This window comes from Rhamphochromis sp. 'chilingali', assembly GCF_963969265.1.
Source record: "Rhamphochromis sp. 'chilingali' genome assembly, chromosome: 1".
Classification (NCBI taxonomy): Eukaryota; Metazoa; Chordata; class Actinopteri; order Cichliformes; family Cichlidae; genus Rhamphochromis; species Rhamphochromis sp. 'chilingali'.
Genome location: NC_137929.1, coordinates 26,669,657 through 26,691,141, shown reverse-complemented (window position 1 = coordinate 26,691,141; position 21,485 = coordinate 26,669,657). Strand labels below are relative to the sequence as shown.

Here is a 21,485-nt window from a genome sequence, read left to right as displayed (position 1 = left end):
GCGTGTCGTGCCCAAAGATACTTTGACATGCAGACCAGATCAGCTGGCGAATCGATCCACCAAACTTCTGAGTGGGAAATAACCCGCTCTGTCTCCTGAGCCACACCTGACCCGGGTAAAAATGCAACTTCCTGTTTCACGTGCACATATTGGTCCAGCACCATAAGCCTTTGTCTAAGGCCCTTTTCTACAGAAGTGAACAAACACAAAGATCATAACAAATTTTTAAACGCACTTCAAGACGAGTCAAAAAAAAAAAAAAAAGAAGAAAAAGGCTTGTTATGTTAATTTGTGATTCTAAATATTCTGCAGATGTGAGACCACGTGGCTGTTTGTCTTTCTGTTTTGGCCCCTCGATAGACTGGCGACCTGTCCTGGGCGTACCCCTGCCCACCTTTTGCAGCCGGGATAAGGTCCAGCTCCTGGATGGATGGTTCAGACAGAGCGAGCATCACGAGTCGCCGCGCTGCTGCCACATTCAGTTGTGGGTTTTTGTAAGTTAAAGTTTTGTTCACTTTAGAACAAAACTAGGCCTGTGTAAACACTGTTTATAAGCTTCATGATTCTTTCAGTGTCCCATGCTGTCTGTTAATAAATTTTTAACAAGGAAGCGAGGAGGATCTTTGACAGCAGCACTCCCAGCTGCCACTGAGTTCAGAGTGAAGATTCAACCTTCAGACTGAGTTGCAGATATAGGATATTTAACACAGCTATTTTATACTTGAGCTTCTTGGTTCCATTTGAGATCAGATTTCCTTCTGGTACAAATGAAAAAGCCATCAAATCAAATCTATCTTGTTAGAACAGCCAGACATTACTTTTTGCCTTTTTCTTTTAAGTTTAAACAAAGATAACATAGCTGATCAGGTTATATCAGTTTCACAATAATCTGAGTTTTTACCATTTTTACCTTCAGTCACTTAACAGCTGCTCTAAATAGATTTGAACACATTTGAAACAGATTCAGATTTAAGACATTTTTAAAAACCCCGTCTGAAAACAAATGGCTCTCCTCTGCTTTCCCACCTAAGACTGGACTCGGTTGCTGTCCTCATGCAGAGCAGAAGTGCGTGTTGTTCCATCCCCTTGTTGTTATTCTGTTTTGTTTTATGTGTTCTCTCCTTTTGGTGAATGTGCCTGCCGGTAGACCGGTGCATCAGGTACAAGCTGTTCAAACAGGCCCCGATACAAAGGATAGCAGCATGTCCCTTTCTTTTCAAAAAGCGACAGGCGGAAATAAATGTTTCTATGCTGTAATCAGTTACTCGCTCCATAGAGCAACGTTATGCCAAAGCGGGGCATTTGAGACTGTCAAGGTAAGACATTATCCTTCCTGAAATAAATTGTAATCAATGATGACACAGACTGATGGGAGCTGTCTGCTGAAAAATTGATCCATTTACCCTGACTCTTACGTTTCAGCGATAGATTTAAAAAAATAAATAAATAAATGTGACTGACCATTTGGAAGCTCCAAGATCTGAGAGACACGTTAAGCCGGGAGACGTTCCAGGTCGCCAAAATCTGGGCCGCGGGCTTAAAACATCCAAGTATCCATGTCAAGAAAATTTGCAGAGTGAGAATTTAATAATGGCTTTAGTATCACTTATACCCCAGTGGCTGACTGGGCCTTCATGCCTGCTTTCATTCTAACTGGATGTATTCTGCATCAGCGGATTGGCTTCATTGAGATTCATCTAATATGGCTGTTGCAGGGTTACAGCCCGGATTTCAGAGGAGGTTTAACTCACATCCTCCGTGCTATTCTCTTCCTCGCTCCGTGGTTGACAAGAGACTCGTGCTACGTTTGTTTTCCAGCTGGGTGTAATTCAACATCGATAGCACTTATCTGTGCTCCACTGATCTTCCCTGGCATCGGGAAACCAATGGGATAACGCCTCTCATGTGGCAACTTCTGGCAGGCGGGTTGTCGCTTGGAGCTGATCTCACGAAGTCGTGTTCAAATTTGTAGATACAAACCAAAAAAAAGTAAGTGCGGCAGGGAAGGAGTCGCTGTTCCTGAGTAAATCTGCACAGAAAGAAATGTTTTTAGTTGTGTTTTGTGCTGTTTAAGTATTCCCAATGCAATGCAACAAAAAGGCTGAGTGCATTAGTGGGCTCAAAAGACTGGAGTTCTGTTAGATAAGTTTAAAATACCTGTCAGATTATGTTTGCTGGGCCACAAAGGGATGAGAGAAAACGGCAAATTCCACAGTTCTCTGTATTTGTACTTATTGTTGCAGTCAAATTAAAGTTTTCTGCAGAAAAGATGAGATTTACAGCTGCACCAGTTTAAGCCTAATATTACTATAAGCCAGGTTCGACAAAGTCAATAAAAAATTGATTACAAATAGTGGACACCCTCTCAAACATGATCATAATGCTAATCCTTGGCTTCTAAGTAAACTAAACCTTTGTTTTTTCAGAGGCTTTTAATATAACACAATGCTGGACAGAAAACAGCCCCTGGCAATGTATAACTGTAAGTTGCTCATTTGTCATAAAATTGGGAAACAAAGATGTAAACGGTGCTGCAAACACATTTTTTTTTGACACTTTTTATTTGTTTAGGAACATTTTTATGCAACAAGATAAAAGAAAAAAGAAAAAACAGAAACAGTATGAGGTCATGGGAAGATAACATACACCTGTACATACATCTGCACATCCACACATACATACGTCAACAAGTCTGCATTGCTAATTCTATGCATCAAAGGGTGCTGCCACAAGCTGTAAAGTCCAGCCATTTTCTCCACCGTCTCCTTCCCAAATCTCCCTGCAGTCGCAGAGTGAAAGTCATACATTCCATCAATTTGACGTCTTCCACTATAGAGGTAAAAAGTGTTACAGTGGGAGGATCTCTACAGAGCCAGCGTTTTGTTATGGCCTTCTTCGCAGAAGCCAAGAGAACTTTCAGAAGGTAAACATCATCTGCAACTAAATCGTCTGTAAAATACCCCAGATACAATGAGGTAAATGTACAAGACACGTGGAATCCCAACACCTCTGTAATTATCTTTATAACTTCCGTCCAGAAGGGTCGTATGAGTGGGCAGGACCAGAATATATGACCGTAATCAGCCATGACTTCCCCACAATTCCTCCAGCAAAACGCAGGTGTAGCACTGAATTTAGACTTCTGTTTAGGCGTTATGAAATAGCGTATAATGTTCTTCCAGCAGAAGTCCCGCCACATGTTGGAGTTAGTCGTGGTAAACTGTGTCTCCCAGATCCGTGCCCACCCATCTTCTGTAATCACAATGTCCATTTCTTTTTCCCATTTCTGCTTTATGTAAATCGTTGAGTGCCCTTTGAGCTTAGTCAGACATTTATACAGTTTACTTATCAAGGCTCTGTTACTCCCAGAGTCATAAGCATCAATGAAAATATTAACAATCGAGAAGTCTCCACGGACACAGCTCTTCAGTCTTTTGCCAATATAGTCACGGAGTTGCAAGTATCGAAAAAAGTCTTGTTTCCCGAGATCGTAAGTCTTGCATAGGGTATCAAAAGCCATAATTTTAGATTTTACAATAACCAAACACCCAGCAGTGATTCCATGCCACACCCATTGTTTAAATCTACTATCGTGGGAAGCAGGTAGAAAATCAGGGTCATACGCTGGCCACCTCAGAAGTTTTATCTCTTCCTGGAGTTGCGCCTGCTTGACCACTCCCCTCCATATTTTTAATGTAAAAGTGACCCAGTGGCTGGGCGTCAAGGTATCGTCCAAATCAGAAGCCGCGTGACCAAGTCTAGACTGGATTGGCGTGTCTGAGAGAGACATCTCAATAGTCTTCCACCTCGCACAAAAAGATGGATTACACCAACACACCAAGGACCTCAGCTGAGCAGATAAGTAGTAATTCCTTAATGAAGGTAGAGCCAAGCCCCCTTTGTCTTTCGGCAACTGCAAAGTAGAGAACTTCACCCGTGGTCTTTTGTTAAGCCAAATGAATCTCGAAATCTGCTTATTCCATTCCCTGAATTGCTTCTCTGGAATTTGAATAGGTAAAGCAAGAAAAAGAGTAGTTTGGGGAGAATATTCATTTTAATTATCTGTATCCTGTTGCCAAGGTCGAGAGGGAGCAAGGCCCAAATGTTGAGATCGCTATATATTTCTCTATTAATACGACTGTAATTAATATCGTACAGTTGTGTCAGATCTCTAGGCAGAAACACTCCCAAATATTTGATAGCAGTTGCCTCCCAATTAAACTTGAATTTTGCCAGTAGTGTCTGGTCCGGAGAAAAATTAAATGACAGAACTTGAGTTTTTTTGACGCTGCAAACACATTTAATTCCATTGTGTGGTTATAAATTTTAACATGAGGGATTGGAGAGCCGAGAATATTGAGTAGCTTTTAGAGGCAGCCTCAAGTGGCTCTTCATAAAACTGCAGCTTTTGGCACTGACACAAAGGACAGAGCTACCTGCCGTATGGTATTCAGGAACATTGCGTAATTTTCTGTAGCAGCAAAGCAGCAATTTGACAGTAGACATCTGGCTATAGGAAGGTGCTTCTACCACTGGGTGGGTGTGTGTGTGTGTGTGTGTGTGTGTGTGTGTGTGTGTGTGTGTGGGTGGAGGACTGAGAGCAGTGAGTAAGAGACTTTACTTTTTTAACTGTTTAATTACCAAGGAACAGCTGGAAAAGAGAAAATATTTAAAATATCTACGTGTGTGTGCATGCATGTATTTTTGTATGCATGCGTCTTTTTAAACGGTGAGCTGTGCGCATTATGAAACTGATGCACGCAGGTGTAATTTTTAATGAGGAGGAGCGAGTTTAAAATAAAGCGGCATCACCGAGTTAGCACCTCATGTCTCTCTGCACACGTGTGCACACAACATGGGTTCAGTTCCTCGCGCTGTGGTGTGTTCCAACATAAAGAAGCTTTTGTCTCTCTGTGCTTTGTTTCGGATAAGTAAATTGGGAATGTTGCGATAAGAAAGATGGCTAAAGGAGCGCTTCTTTTCAAACACAATTTATTTGTTGTATGTCACATGTACAGAACGTCACAAAAGCCATTTTTAGACCTGCAGATATGAGAAGTATTTGCATCGTTGATGACGACTTTAAGTCGGTCCTTGAGAAAAAGAGGAAACGCTGGCGCTTATGAGACTGAAAAACCACTTCAATAATTCGTTAGACATTAGCGTGACAGGTTTTGTTTTGGGTAAGTGCCAGACTCCCTGAGGTACGCTTGCAATCAAATATGAACACGGCGACACAAGGCTGCTTCAATATTGATGCTGTTTGTTACAGACCTTGATTCATCAGCATCTTTCTAATGGATTTAACACTGAATTCAAATGTAATCCTCTAAATGTAAAAGGTTTGTAAATGCTGAGGAAAATTGAGATTGTTCGGCAAATTGGGTACAGATTTTAAAGGACAATAGACGTCTTCTCAGTGAAAGCCTGAAATGCTCGGACCCCCTGAAATGCCAGCTTTATTGTCTCAGGCTGTTGTTGTTGTAGTTGAGTGTTTATTTTCCCCTAAAGTCTTAAACTGCAGCAACTTAAACATGTGCCGCTGTGTAAAATGCTTCTGAATTCATCCACACTTTTGCAGACGTGTCGGTGCTGTGAGGTTTGTGGCCTCTTGCCCTGCAGCTGTTCTGACAGTAGGTGCATTCACCAAACGGATCCTCCAGTTCACAATCTGACGAGTTATCGAGATGAGTCTTTGGTTCAGGAGTCGTCCGTGAACTGGGAGAGGCACGCTGAATATATGCTTTGATTGGCCCATCGATGGTCTGATAAACAATACCTGTCACTCCTCCCACGGGTGGAGGTTACACAGCGAAAGAGGTGCTTTCATACTTTGTATGCTGCATTGAATTCATGTCTCATGAATTGTATGGCTGAAAAGAGTGATGTAAAATGGGCAGATTGTGTAAAAGGCTATCATTTTGTATGCGTTGAGATGCGGGAGGCGTTCAAGTGAGCAGCTAAATTGTGGGACATGTGCACGCTTGGTGTTGAATCCATCAGCAGTCCATTGTTTATGTAACTGACATCTTTTAAACTGGGGGTTAGTCTTCACATTTAGCTGCAGAGATGTTGGCACTTTGAAGGTTAACTCCAGTCCGAACCTGGAATATTTAAGTAGATTTTTTAAGCTATAGTAAATATCTTGGCCTTGCTTGACTCTTCCTGTGAACGAGGACTGTCTACATCAAACCAAGTGTCAGCAAACTCAACTGAAGGGCATAGACACTGCTCACCAGGCTTTCAATAGAAAGACGGGTATGTGTGCTCGTTTTGTTCACTGCGTCATCGTGTAGTGTATTATTTATTGATATTTTTAATTCAGTTCAGTATGATTGATGTTGTGCCAATTCCCAGCAACAGTCACGTCAAGGCTTTTTTACTGTAAAGCAAAGACCCTGCAATAAGATAAGAAATAAGAAAGAAACCCAAACAATCCTATGAGCAAGCACTTGGCGACAGTGGGAAGGAAAACACCTATTTTTAGAGAAAAGGCAGAAGCGGGCTGATTGAGGTGCAGCCGTGTGCTGTGATTGGTTGGGGGTGAGTGGTGAGAGAAGAGAGCGACAGAACATCATCAATCGTGTGATTTGTGCGTGCTGGAAACGGCTGCAGAGTGTTATTAAAGGCTCCACAGTGTGGTCTGTGCAGCAGCCAGACAATGGTGCTTCATGTGGTTAAAAACTACTCAGAGCTCCAGTTGAGTAAAAGGTTAATTCTTAGGAGGGCTGGCACAAGCAGCCCCTTTCACATTAAACTGAGGCATTTTATTAATCTCAAGAATCCAAAATATCACATAATAGAGCTTTAATCATCCGACTTTGTTACAATAAAATCTTTCAGCTCAGAGTGGGAGTAAAGTGTGAAATATCTGAGCTCTGCATCCAGACTGCTATACTGTAGATACTTAGGCCACCCCACCTTGTGATTCACTGAGTCATGCAGCACGATCACTTAAACGTGTTGTGTGCGGACACACACACACCACAGCTTTGTTTACTGGGTCACGAGGCCATCTTAATGAGGGTGTTTAATTTACCACAGTCAATACTAGTCTTTAACCACCGATGTGCGTTTGAGCTCTCGCTCACTCTCATTGAACACGTGCGCTCGCATCGCACGTGCTAGCGGTTCACACGCTGGAAATGCCAATGCCATCGACATTTGCTGACGTCATCTCCCGCCGGTGTGAATGAAAGTTGGATTTTCAGTGAACTTGACTTCAACTTTTCAGTGTGAAGTTCACATCTGATCAAAAGAGAGAATCTAAAAGACTCGCGTATGGTATATGGAAGGCTGTTATATGTCGAGGGCGTCAGCAAAACACTACAATATTTAACAAACACACTCATTCTGCATCTCACATTTGTATCAGCTTAGCTTGTGTTCACTGGAAAATGTTACAGTTGCTGGAGGAAGCTGCATCGAAAAGCAAAATGGTCAAAAGGTCCTGAAACTGCAAGTTTAATATTTTAATTTGAGAAGGAAATCCTTATAACTAAAGTAAGATTAATTATTTAGTACAAGTTTAGCACAAATGTTAGATATGTAACATATAAGTAGGGATGGGTATTGTTTAGGTTTTATCCGATACCGGTGCCAAACCGGTACTTTTGAAACGGTGCCGGTGCTTAAAAAATGGAGAACACAAAATTGGTCCAAAAGCCTCTCATGTTCAGCTGTTTGGTTTTTTTTGGGTTTTTTTGTAAAAAGATAACAATGTTAGCCTTTTCTGCAGCTATAGGGCATATATGGCATCACTCTTGGCTGGAAGCAGTGCTTAATCAATGGAAAACACAAACTTTGTCCAAAACCTCTCATGTTTAGCTGTTTTCCACTTTTTCTTTGGTCATTTTAGCCTTTTTGGCCAGGGTGAAGGGAGTATCTGCCATCAAACAAGAGGACAGCCGCTGGCTAGGGGCCAGGACTCTCCTCTTCGGGTTTTTGGGGGATGTTGCTAACTCCGGGCCCGATAACAGGAACCACACCCGCAGTAGATGTGCTCGGTGTGAGGTCTCGCAGCAAGCTATCAAATACGGCGCATTTCTGGGCTTTAAAAAAAAACGCTATGCGTCGCCAGGTGTTTCATCGGATTTGAGGAGTTACCTCCTTTGACAGTATCACAGTATCAGCTTAAAGCACTTGTTGCAGGCTGCTGAGTTTGCATATTTTGCTGTGAAGTACAGCCAGACTTTTGACCGCTTCGCCTTGGGCATTTTTAATCTGTAGCTCTGCTCTAAAAGAACGTACGTACCTGGCCTCGCCTACTATCCTCAGAAACGTAAAATGATTGGCTAGAAGTGTGTCACAGCTCAGGAAAAAAAAGCACCGAAATAAAGCACCGAAATGTGCGCTGCTTTTCGGTCTGGTTACTACCGTTTATGTCAGAACCAGTATCCGGCACCAGTATCCGGTGCCATAATGGCACTGGATACTGGTACCCATCCCTACATATAAGTCTGTAAATGATAACATAACATTTTAGATCGCTACAACGGTTCTGAAGGATCTATAAACAGAAGACTTGTTTAAACTTAGGAGGTAGATGTGGGGAAAGTGGAAAAAGAGGGACAGTCACACTGACTGACAAACGCCTTAGTTTATTCTTCTTTGTTATTATATCTGTCTGCAGTTTTGGTGTTTGAAGAGGCCAATTTGTATGCTTCAGTCTTTCTGTGTTTAGTGTGCTGCTGATGTTAGTTTGTACTCCCAACTCTGGTTTTTGGTGTTTTATCTGATTTTTTTAGATTATTTTCAAGTATTTCATGGTTTAGCCCAGGGGCGGAGCGTGGGGGTGGCTTACTGGGCTTAAGCCCGGGTTGTTTTGTCAGAAGCCCGGGGTATTTTGGAGTGCAATTTTTTCATAGTTAGATGCCTGGCTGACAACTGTATAAAACAAAAAGTACACACAATATTCGAAGCACATAGTGCACACTGTGGGAATTTACGACTGTGCGTGAATCCCCCCCTGATATTGGTATGATCCGAGCTCAGGCACTAAGCGACTGAGCGAGGGGGCGGGGCAGCTGCTACCCGTCAGTGCGCTGTTGGAGAGACGGAGCCAGCCATACTAAGGAGAGCTTAAGTTTGACCAGGTACCAAAGCAAATCATTCGTACCGTACAAATAATGTAAATATGACGGTGCATCACGAAAGATTGATATCAAACTGATCACTTGACCAATATTACGTTACTTGCTCTTCAAGTGAATCAACAAATGGCGAAATGAAAAGCCGAACAAATGCTATTGTTTTTAGAGAGTCTTAGCTTACATGTGTTTATTTCATATTTTCAGTTCTTACCCTCCCCGACTAAATCGGTTTCAGTTATGTACTGAAATATAAGAATGGACATTAGAGGGTTCTTTCAAAGAAAAACTCAGGTAAATGTTATTTTATATATTATGCTTTGTATGTTGTTCAGTATATTTCTATGCAAAACAAGAGGAATTTCAGTACACAGCAGGATATTCACATTTGTAACCAGATATTTACATACACTTTAGGGAGAAAACATAAAACATTTTTACTGCACAACATCAATTTAGAGTAAACTTTTGTTTTAGATAAATGTTGAAATATCTTTTGAATTAGTTAAATGTCAGAATAAAGAGAGACAGAGCTTCTATTTTTTATCACTTTCATTAAATTTAGGAGTACATGTACACTAAGTTTATTGTTAATTAATAAGAAAACTCCAGACGATTCCATTCTGAGCTGAAGAAGCTTCTGATAGGTTAGTAGAGTCCATGTGAGTAAACTGGTGCCACAGCTGTGGATGCATATAAGGCAAAACACAGAGCCTGTTTCTTTGACATGGGAAAATCAAGAGATGTGAACCAAAACACCAGGAAAAGAACTGTGGAGCTCCATAAGTGTGGCTCAGTTTGAATACAATTTGGTGCCATTTGCAATTAAGAAATACAGACGATTTCTCTCTTTACTCTTAAAGTTAACAAATATGTTTTTTATATTTATCAATCTAAAAAAATAAACATTTAGTCTTATTTGATGTTACAATTAAAAAGTGTTTGTGTTTTTATCTGAAGAGTTTGTAAATATCTGTATATTTGATGATTGTCAGCACAAAGAGGGAGAGAGGAACAGAGAGGGAGATGGAGAATGAGGACAGAACAGAGATGAACAAGAGCAGGTGAGACACACATGTTAGTCAAATGGTTGTTTACCAAAAGTATCACCGTATCATAGGTACACATGTATCTCATACCTAGTGTTTCTTTTTAGGTTTGTTATTTTTCAAATTCTATATTTATTAAGTTATGCAGGCTTGTTTTCACAACAAGGCTAAATAATTATATAAACCTTTCTCAATCTAAATATTGTACTTTGGTAAAATTAAAAAATAAATGTAGTGCAGGTCTATGATGATTTTTAGTGCTACTATCATCTAGTTCTGATTCTGGTTCTGTCTTGGTTAAGTCCTAAGTAGTCCTGACTTTGAACTGTTGTAGTCCTGTTTTAATTCTGGATCAGTTCTGGGTCTGGTTGAATTGGGGTTTAGTCCTCGTGTCTTGATACAGCCCTGATTTTGTTCTGCCTTGCTGCTTAATTAAAAAACTAGTTTAAGGTGTTCTGCACATGTGATATATATTTTTCCCTATATGAAGTCATTCTTTTTTGAACAAAACTCAAAACAGAGCCAATTAATCTTTCAGTCATTTCTACCCCCCCCCCCCCCCCCCCCCCCCCCAAGGGAAAAAAAAATCCCACATGCATACTATCCTTTTGGGCTAAGCCCCGGGTGTTTCAAATGTCTGGCTCCGCCTCTGGTTTAGCCCCTCGCTACATTACTAACCTAACTCCATCCCGGCCAGTGTGCTCTCTTAAGTCTTTGAATTACACAGGACGGCTCTGCACAAAGTCTGAATTTAAGGCGGAAGGAGAACCAGCTGAGGCAGTGTGCTGCTCGTGGAACAACTTCTACAAGCATCTGAGCCAAGACTCAGATATTTGCTCTGTTCTTATGGCACACTTCTTTTTTTTTTTTTTTTAAAAGAGTCTGAACAAAGGTTGTATATGCTCCATTTTAAAAAACGAACAAACAATAAAATAACCAATTAATGTTAAGGCTACAGACTGAGAAGAAATGTCATTAATGAATGTGAACGCGCACAAACGCACATCTGCTGCAGTGTCTGTTCCTGTGTCTCCACCGTGGGCATTACTATGTCGTAGTTGCTAATAAGAACCAGCGTTGGAGAAAATTAGACACTTCTACTTTCTAATTTCGTGTTCCAGTTTTTTAGTAGAAACTTTTTCCCGTCAGACATCAAAGCCCCTCAATTATCGTAACAAAAAACCTTAAACTCACTCATTTCTTTCTGAGCATCGCCTCAGTATTATCCTAATTTATACAAGTATTCAACACTAGTGACACCAGGAGATCAGAGAGAAAATTAACTTCTCAAATCAAATCAAATCAAATCACTTTTTATTGTCACATCACATGTGCAGGCACACTGGCACAGCACATGCGAGTGAAATTCTTATGTGCGAGCCCCACAAGCAACAGAGATGTGCAAACACAACAACACAAACGAGCAAAATACAAGAATGGCCAACCTGAAACTAATAAATATATGTACAATATATAATAGTGTATGCATTTCTGGATGTGTATACTAAATATTTTCCTACGTGTGTGTGTGTGTGTGTGTGTGTGTGTGTGTGTGTGTATACACATTTTTACAAATTAAATAGTAAAAAAATAAAATAAAATAATAATAATAATAATAATAAAATATATAAAATATACAGAGTTGAATATGTGCAAAACAAGTGGCATTTATATACAGTGTGGAGTGCATAATGTTGAAGTTCCAGTAGTGAAGCTGAGGTGTCTATGAAGTGTTCAGCAGTCTGATGGCCTGGTGGAAGAAGCTGTCTCTCAGTCTGCTGGTACGGGACCGGATGCTGCAGAACCTCCTTCCTGATGGAAGCAGTCTGAACAGTTTATGGCTGGGGTGACTGGAGTCCTTGATGATCCTCCCCGCTTTCCTCAGGCAGCGCTTCCTGTAGATGTCTTGGAGGGAGGGAAGCTCACCTCCAATTATCCGTTCAGAGCACCGCACTACTCGCTGGAGAGCTTTGCAGTTGTAGGCGGTGCTGTTGCCATACCAGGTGGTGATGCATCCAGTGAGGATGCTCTCAATGGCACAGTGATAGAAGGTCCTGAGGATGCGGGGGTTCATGCCGAATCTTTTCAGTCTCCTGAGAAAGAAGAGGCGCTGCTGCGCCTTCTTCACTGTTTTGTTTGTGTGTACTGACCACGTAAGATCCTCAGCCAGATGTACTCCAAGGAACCGGAAGCTGCTCACTCTCTCCACAGCAGCGCCGTTGATGGTGATGGGGGTGTGTACTTCTCTGCACCTCCGGAAGTCCACTATCAACTCCTTTGTCTTTGCGACGTTGAGGGTGAGATGGTTGTCTTGACACCAGTGGGTCAGGGCGCTGACCTCCTCCCTGTAAGCCGTCTCATCACCGTTGGTGATAAGACCCACCACTGTAGTGTCGTCCGCAAACTTCACAATGATGTTGGAGCTGTTAGTGGCTGTGCAGTCGTAGGTGTAGAGTGAGTACAGGAGAGGGCTCAGTACACACCCCTGTGGAGCACCAGTGTTCAGTGTGATGGGGGATGAGGTGATGCTGCCCAGTCTGACCACCTGGCGTCTGTCAGACAGGAAGCTAAGGATCCAGCTGCAGAGGGAGCTGCTCAGTCCTAGATCCTGCAGTTTCCTGTCCAGCTTCGAGGGAACGATGGTATTGAATGCTGAGCTGTAATCTACAAACAGCATCCTCACATACGTGTCTCTCTTCTCCAGGTGTGACAGGGCAGTGTGTAGTGTCAGGGCTATGGCATCATCAGTGGACCTGTTGTGGCGGTATGCAAACTGTAGAGGGTCCAGTGAGTCGGGTAGTGCAGAGCAGATGAAGTCCCTGACCAGCTTCTCGAAGCATTTGCTTACGATGGGGGTCAGGGCTACAGGTCGCCAGTCGTTCAATGAGGAGATGGTGGAGGATTTGGGTACAGGGACTTCTGTGCCATAGTGTGTGTTTGTGTGAGTGTGCGTAGGGATGAGGCAGATAAGGCCGGTGCATATGTCTGTGTGCGATCTGTGATGTTATTCGTCACCTTTATTATCGCTGCACTACATCAACAGTCGGTACAGTGCATTTCGCAGCACACTGCTGAGAGTAAAACAGGATTCAAATCTAGATCTTGACCCTTCAAAGCTTCATAAGAAGCTCTTTGGCGTAGTTAAATCATGCTGCAGTAACACGGGTTATCAAGTGTTGCACACGCTTGGCCAGTCTGGCAGCTTGAGCGCATAATAATCTGAAAGTTGTGTGCATTTTTTTGTGTGTGTGTGTGTGTGTGGATTCAGCTTGTTCATTTAGGTGAAAATGCCATGAAACTGTAAGACCGGCTGTGAACCCAATTAATTAAATTACAGACGGGAATCTAAAAATTACTCCGAGTTTAATTTAAGAGTAAGTAACGAGTAAATGTGAAAGGCCAGCAGGACGTGAATTTTAGATCACGCTTGCCGTACTTACCAGAATCGACTCGAGTCATTCAAACGAGGTCCGTGCTCCGTTTAGATGTGGCAGCCATAATTTAGCCATAATAACCAAACTAATCTCACTTTTTCCGTCGGCACGTCTGTCTTCGTGGAGGGCTCCTTCACTGAAGAGCTGCACATCATCTGTCTGTGATGACGCCTTCTTGGAGTCATTTTGCGATGAAGTGTTGTAATTTACAGTGATTTCTATTTTATTTATTTATTCGTATCCACTTATGCTTCACCTGCTTCTACTTAAGCTGCTGATTTCCCTGGATGACTTCTGACAGCTCTCAGGGAGCAGTTACTTCTTCCACCCAGCTGTGGATGAATAGCACAGTGATAGCTTGAGACACCCCCCTCCAAAATAGAGCAGCACTCACAGCACAGCCTGCCTTTAGTCTGCTTTACTTTCTATGGTACTGGAGCTGCTGATTGTTAAATGTAAGTACACGCAGAGGAGTACACAAAAAGTCTGATTGTGAGGTACATTTGTAGTTGAATACCTGACTAGGAGGTATTTTATTGCTCTCTAAGAGCGATGACTAAGGAATTACACGTGCCCCATGCCGGGGAACAAGACAGCTGTACCACCTAAAGTGAACTGGAAGCAGTTAAGAGGTTGAGTGCTCAGGCGTGTGTGTGTTTAATAGTTCCCCTGGTATATGTATAGGCTTTCACTTTCTTATTACAGCCGATTCTAATAATATTTGAGAATAATAAAGAATCAAACTGTCATTTAGTTTCTAAATAAAAGAGAAATAGCTCCAATTTAACACTTTAATGCCCATTTGTACTAACACACTGTCCTTATTCCTCCCCTCATTCCCATCAGGTTAAACCTGCTGTCACCTCCTGCTTATCCAAGATTGAGCTCTTACTGACAGCACGATAAGAACACATGAACATGTGTATGAAATCCAGCCCTGTGTGAGAGACACTTAGCTTATTGGGAAATCCACGAATCCTCCTTTTGGTTGCGCTGCATTCGCCCCGGGCTGCTGGGGCTGTTTCTTCTTCACTCACATTTCTTCAGTGTTTGTGTTTATTGTCCTGCCTTCCTCCACTTCTGAGTCTGGTTCTGCTGAAGGTTCCTTCCTGTCAAAAGGGAGTTTTTCCTTCTCACTGTCACCAAGTGTGTGCTTACAATATAAAGCACCTTGAGGCAACTGCTGTTGTGATTTGGCGCAATATAAAATTCAATTAAGCAGAAAAACGGTATTGAATTTAATTATGAAAATGGGAAAACCATCAACAGCATGTACACTGCTCTGTTCTGGACACCCTAAAACAAAGGCTGGCACATTACTGATGAAAAATGCTGCTGTTCAACTCGACACTTACTATTGACGGTACAGAATGACTTCGTCTGCTGGGAAGCATTCAGTCCTCTTTACTTTTTGTACACCGTGTAGTGATGTAGCTGTAACTTTAAACGGACATTTTCCTCCACAAACATACACCCTGTATCCCGCAACACTCAGGCGCTCTCAGAAACGCTCCTGATTGGTCAAAATCAAAAACTGAATCCTCTCATTTACTAAAGAGACTGTTGCCCTAGCACTCCAAACTGTGGGAGGATCCATCTGCAAACGTAGTTTAGACACAGCTGTGCATATCACCTCCTGCACGTCATTATGAAATGAAAGAAGTTTCTCCATACTGTCCTGCCAAATAAAGCAAGTAAGGTGATTAAGGATCCAACTCTTACTCTGAGTTTAAAAAGTCCTCTGCAGAGATGAGAGCACTCCATCAGGCCTTTATGGTTCAACAGCTTGACAGGAGCCACTCTGGCTACATGAGCACGAGTGGATGCTCAATAATTAGTACTGCTTGCTGTTTAACAGTGTGCAATATTTATTTAAAGACTTTTATGGATTTCAGTCCGGTCATGGTGTTCTTCTCAGTTAATACTCTTGGGGGGAAAAAAGAAAACTAACTAGGATTTTTCCTGGGAATGTGTCCACAGGACATTTAAACACCACTGCCCCTGCCACTAATCAGTACCACAAATACTAGTTGGTTAAACTAACTATTCATATTTTATTAACATGCATTGCTGGTTAACTGCTGGTCCAAACATGTTATGAATCCAGTAGCTGCAGAGGAAGCCCAGACAGATGGCGGCCTCTCCTTCTCTCTGTGATTGGAAGTTGTAAACATGCAAAGTGAAAAGTAAACAGATGAGACCTGCACAAGCAAACTCTGACACTGTGTGTGTGTGTGTGTGTGTGTGTGTGTGTGTAATATTACACATCCTGCAAAGCATCACATAATTATCGGTCATGATTAACAGTTTCAAATAGCTCTTAATAACACTCGCAATATCTGTATGGACAATATTAATATTTTTTATGAGTCTTTGTCTGATATTTAACTGCTGGGAAATCCCTACTTTATACAGAATGACCTTGCTAGACAGCAGTTAATTAACATGAAATTACAAAGTAAGATGTACTGCGATGACACAGCTTGCACAAAACAAGGCCGAGCAGTCACTCAAATCTATGATTTAGTGCATCGAAAGGCTGACTATAAATCAGCCCTGCCTTCACACAACACCCTCTCTGTGAGGAAAAGCTGCCAGCTTGGTGACAACAGTGGAGCAGTGTTTTCAGGTGGAGCCTCTGGCCTGGAGTCTGATCTTGTAGGAAGCGACATTTGCCACAGGTGGAGCTCTCAGGCTGCCAGCTCAGCTGAGCCTCCTCACACGCCGAGCCTCCTCACACCAGCTCTAAGTCAAAGCTACCGTGCATCGCTCGCTCGAACAACAGACGAGCTGTCTGTGTTTGGTCTATGTTAGAGTGCGCGAGCTTGCCGTGATCTGCTCCTGTTCTCCTCGGTAACACGCCGGACAGAAGGTGCACGGACGTGTATGTGCTCAAGAGAAGATGGGAGTGATAAAGAGCCCGCTTGGACTGTTTGTTCTTTTACAGCGTGGCAGTCTTACGCCCTGAACACACCAGTTGCCACGGTAACAGTAATATTTCTGACACCAAGGTGGAGGATGATGTAGCGGCGCAAAAAGACATCTAATGATCGGCACAGTGTCTCTGACGCACGTGAATAAAAAGAAATGAGGAGCGATTTGGCTCTCCTCGTTTGATCTGCTTCGCTCTCGTTGCTTTTTTTTTCATTCCTTAAATCCCGTCTCGGCTCCGTGTCGCAGTCTGAGCCGCTCTCCTCCCTTTCTCTGCCTGCTCTCTGGCTCTGTCGCATTGAATCCTCCCCGTCTGGCTGCGTGTGTGTGTGTGTGTGTGCGCGCGCGCCTCTGTTTCTGCTCTTCAGCTCCTCTCTTGTGTTTGCTGCAGTGCTTTGATTCAAGCCGGAGCGTTTTAAAGCCACAGTGGCGAAGAGAGGTCACACTTTCACACACTTTTGCACATGCACCGACTCACACTGGAACACACACTTTAAAAACAGTGATGTGTTGCAGCGAGGAGCAGTTGTGTGTGTCTGTGTGCTCTCTGTGACACCTGAGGCTAAGCGGGTTCTGTGGAGCGGTGTTAGCACTTAATGAGATGTCTCATCACATACACACATGCTGCATAAACACTCCATTTCCCACTCTCTGTCACACACTGACACACATCTTTACCCGCACCATCAGCGCAGGGTGTCACTAAGCTGTCGCATCACAAGTGCTTGACACAGAGTGACTCAGGAGGTGATCGGAAGCGATCCCTGTCGTGGCCGGCTACTGGCCATCATTTGATGGCGTTCACCAGAAATTGAACTTGTCAGTGTGGTCAGCACGCCGCATCGATCCGCCTGCTTAATTGATGTGTGCATTGTTAAGTCGTCACTCGTGAGGGTCGCCCGTGGCTTTGTGATGCACTGCTGTGTTGTTAATGTCTAATGAAGCAACTGAAGCTGGAGCAGGAGACTTCTGGGAAGATAGTTTGGGATGCAGACTGGAACCCAGTCTGCATCCCAAGTGTTCAGTGGCTTGCACCTTGCAAACGATGATCCCATCGTTTGTGGGCAAATTGGATGTCACCATCACGCCGACTGGGACATTTCTCTGGGAACATGTAGGGTGGGATGTTTATACTGCCCCGCGTGCACCCTGGCTGACGGTTCTCAGACAGGTGTAAAATTGTCCCCACAAGCAATCTTTGAAGAGGGAGTAATGGAAACGAAATGGAGATGGCAGTGGACCACACCTGCCGGGGGAGCGCTTGATGAAATCCCTCATTTGAAAGTAGCCCACGTATGATGGTGTATCGACTGCTGCTGTTTCACCGACCGAGCTTTCATCAGCTGTATATACGTGAGCTTTTTAGCATGCATTTCATATCTCGGGCTTATTTTCACTGATTAAAATCATTCACTTTGTTATCTGAGCTGGCTCTTGGAGCGCTCAGAAACGGCAGCAACTGGGCAGCATCAGTGGCTGGATGGATCAAATCCCAGCTGTGCTGATTGACAGGAGGCTCAGTGAGTGACAGAGCCATCAATCCCATCTGTCTGAGACACTGTGTACCCCATCCTCCTTGTCTATTCTCTTTTTATTCAAGCAGAGGGATTACAGCAAAGAAAGCAGTGAAGGGATTATCGAACAGCAGCAAAGGGATTAGAAGGGAAAGTTGCACCTCAACAGAGCAGCGGACCCCCGTGGCCCATGTAAAAGACTCACGCACGGGTTAGAAAGCTGGCTCCACGGACAGCTGCTGCCACACCGTCTGCCAAAACTAGAGATATTCTTCAGAAGGTGTTTGACACGCAGAGTTGCCAAGACTTCACAGCTCTACCCTGTAAGCATTAGCTGGCTGTTTGGACGGTGAAAAGACACAAAAGGGATACATCAAAGGGACTTGAACTCTAGCGCTCGGTCGTAGTTTCAGCTGGGGATCCAAATGAGAAATTTCACGTGCGACCTCAAGACCAAACGAAATGAAATCATCTGCCTTCCTTGTGATGCTCAGACCTCATCAAAGCAGGGCTTTGACCTACAGAAGGAAAAGCTGCCCACTGTGGGCAAAACCTACCTTTTCCTGTATTTCAGTAAAATCTGAACGTCTTACAGCAGATTTAGCTGTGATGTGACGAGACGAACCATTATTGCTTTATGGGTTCGATTGAGTGTTCCACTTAAAAATTCAGAGTTGAGGGTATTTCACTCGCACTTTAGAGAAATGCTTAATATAGTAGCGCCATTCCTGCCATTTATGAGTGGCCAAGCGAGATAATTAAAGGCAAGGTGAAGTGCTATAGAAGGCAGCAGTGCTCGAGTAAAAGAAGAATAAGCCCTCAAGTTGGTGTAAACAACACAGGCTTTAACAAGAAAAGCTCTCTGAAGGTTCAGTCCTGCTAATGTATCGGCCTTTTGTGAAACCAGCAGAAACTCATTGTGGTAAGTTTAGTTATTAAGCAGCACAGGAACAACATGCTTTGGCTTCTCAGTAGTGACATGTTGCTGCAGCTGCTTTTGTCTGCTTACATTAAGCAAAGATGAAAGCATTAGTCAGTCGGCTGGCATATTTTGGGTCTGGTGGCTCTTTGGAAACATCTTGTTGGGTCAGAAATACTATTTTAAGCCCATCAAACTGTTATCTAATGTTTTATGCATTCAGATAAACAATTGGGAACAAATGATGTGTTTTTCCAACAGCCTGCTAGTAACAAAGTACCAAAGAGCTCATTTCAAATCAGTCTTTGCCGTTATGTGTAAACACAATGTTGGTTCATCCCTTTAGTTAGGTGCTTGAATAGGTCAAGTGTTTTAACATAAAAACCCCCAAGTGAAAAAGCAGGCAATGTCCAAAGACCATCTTTGAAAAACTCTGAGAACTGTTGCTCAAGACCACTTAAAAAAAACAAAGAAAAAGCAAGAAAGTGTCTCCCTCGAAGCAAAATAAAGAAATGAGGGGCTCAAGACTTTAGCACAGCACTGTAGTAGTTCCCTCAGAAGCAAGGGTGACCGAGTATCCACACAACTGTTTATTGCTCACATTTATCCTGGGAAACCTTTCAATCCTGCATTTCCAGCTGCCGGGCATGTAACATGAATAATACGTCACAGCCTTGGGGTGTCTGTCCACTTTTTGAAAGGTTGGTGGTTCAATCCCTTGTTGCTGTACGGTATCCTTGGGCAAGATACTGAAGCCTGAGTTGCTCCTGATGTGTTCACTGTATGAACGGAGGAGTGAGGTTTGTAGTATAGAAAGCTGGAGCAGAGAAGTGCTGCGTACTGTAAGAGCTAGCCCATTTACCCTAATCACCAGACCGCCCTCAGATGGATCCTTTTAAAGAGGTTTGGAAAGCGCAGGCGTCTTAATGATGGCCACATTCCACTCGGGTGGGGGTCCTGCTTTTGTGCATGCTGGTTCAACACGGTTTACGGAGACACGGGCATCATCAGTCCCCTTCTGATATTTGAAAGTCTTTCCATACAAAAGGTCTACAGGACACCTGTGAGGTAGAGATCGTGGTCTCTAGCTCTCTAGGGAACATTTTGGTAGAATGGGAAGATGAAAATGTACAATTACTAAAAATACATTTTTGGAAACAATGTTCATTTCAACAGCAAACGGTGCTGAAGTTAAACGCACGATGTCCAACTGCGTTTTTAAAAATTACTTTTACTGTGCTAGGTGAGTTAGATATGATTTGACCATTTTGAGACATCCTGCTGAAATGCACATTAAAGATGGGGGATTAGGACGTGCACTTTTTTCCATCCTGTAGGTGGTCATGAATAATGTTAAATTTATGAAAGCGACTGCTGGAGATGAATCCGAGGTATAAGTAAAGGATTTTTTTCTTTTAAAAAGAAATCTCGCCAACTTTGTCTGAATGAAATGTGTTAAAACTTTTTAGAAAAATGAGTTAGAGTGGTAGCAAAAATCATCCCCTTCTATTATTATGGGGAAAATCTCTGGGAAGCTTGTTAGTAAAAGTCTTTCTACATATACACTGATTAGACAAAACATCCTCAATGTTAGAAGCAGGAAAAATAGACAACTGTAAGGATTTGAGCGAATTTGACAAGGACTAAACTGTGATGGAAAGACAGAACATCTCCAAAACTGCAGCTCCTGTGGGATGTTCCCAGTCTGCAATGGTCAGTATCTATCAAAATGGGAAGCAACAGAGGCAAACGAACGACAGGATAATGGGGATCCAATTATAGCTCAAATTGTCAAAATGGTTAATGCTGGTTCTAATGGAAAGGTGTCAGAATACACAGCATCAAAGTTTTATTCTGTATGTGTGTGCAAAGCCACAGGGTGCCCATGCTGACCCCTGTTCACCACTGAAAGCACCAACAATGGAGAACCAGGTGGTGACGTGATCTGATAAATCACATGGATGGCCAGGTGCATGTGCATCGCCTATCTGTGGAACACCTGACAGCAGGATGCACTACAGGGAAAAACAAACTGGCAGAGGCAGTTTGATGCTTTGGACAATGTTCTGCTGGGAAGCTTCGAGTCCTGCCATCGATGTGAATGTTACTTTGATACATACCATCTGCCTAAACTCCAGTGCTTTATTTAGCTAGCGAGTAGTTGATTATATACAAGGCAACAGCTCATGCCTTTGGTGTGGCCCTAACAGGGAGTAAGAGCTTTAGTCTGTTTAGCCTCATTTTTAAGAGCAAATTGAAGTTTTGCTCCGCACGTGAAAAATGAAATATTCACAGTAACACAACGTGCATTACATTTCTGTTGCCACGGGAACCCATTGTTATTGCAGATTACTAGGCCTTTCATAAATGTGATCATCAGCACCCCATAAATATTCAGCTGACATACAAATGATTGCTCTGACCGCAAGAAAGTCAGCAGAGACCTAATTAAGAATAAACTTGTTGTTGTTGTAAATGCGTTTAAATGTTTTATACTTACCAGTCATCAATAGCTGGCATCCTGAGCACATGAAAGCTACAGGAAGCGA

At 42.8% G+C, this 21,485-nt stretch overlaps 1 long non-coding RNA gene across 1 annotated transcript; it reads left to right on the top strand.

Annotated features, from left to right (window-relative positions):
* Positions 1-9,034: 9,034 nt before the first annotated feature.
* LOC308393555 lies at positions 9,035-10,153 on the top strand. The gene is made up of 3 exons (XR_013971000.1): positions 9,035-9,095; positions 9,297-9,383; positions 10,085-10,153. It is a non-coding gene; the product is annotated as an uncharacterized lncRNA (long non-coding RNA).
* The last annotated feature ends 11,332 nt before the right edge of the window (positions 10,154-21,485 follow it).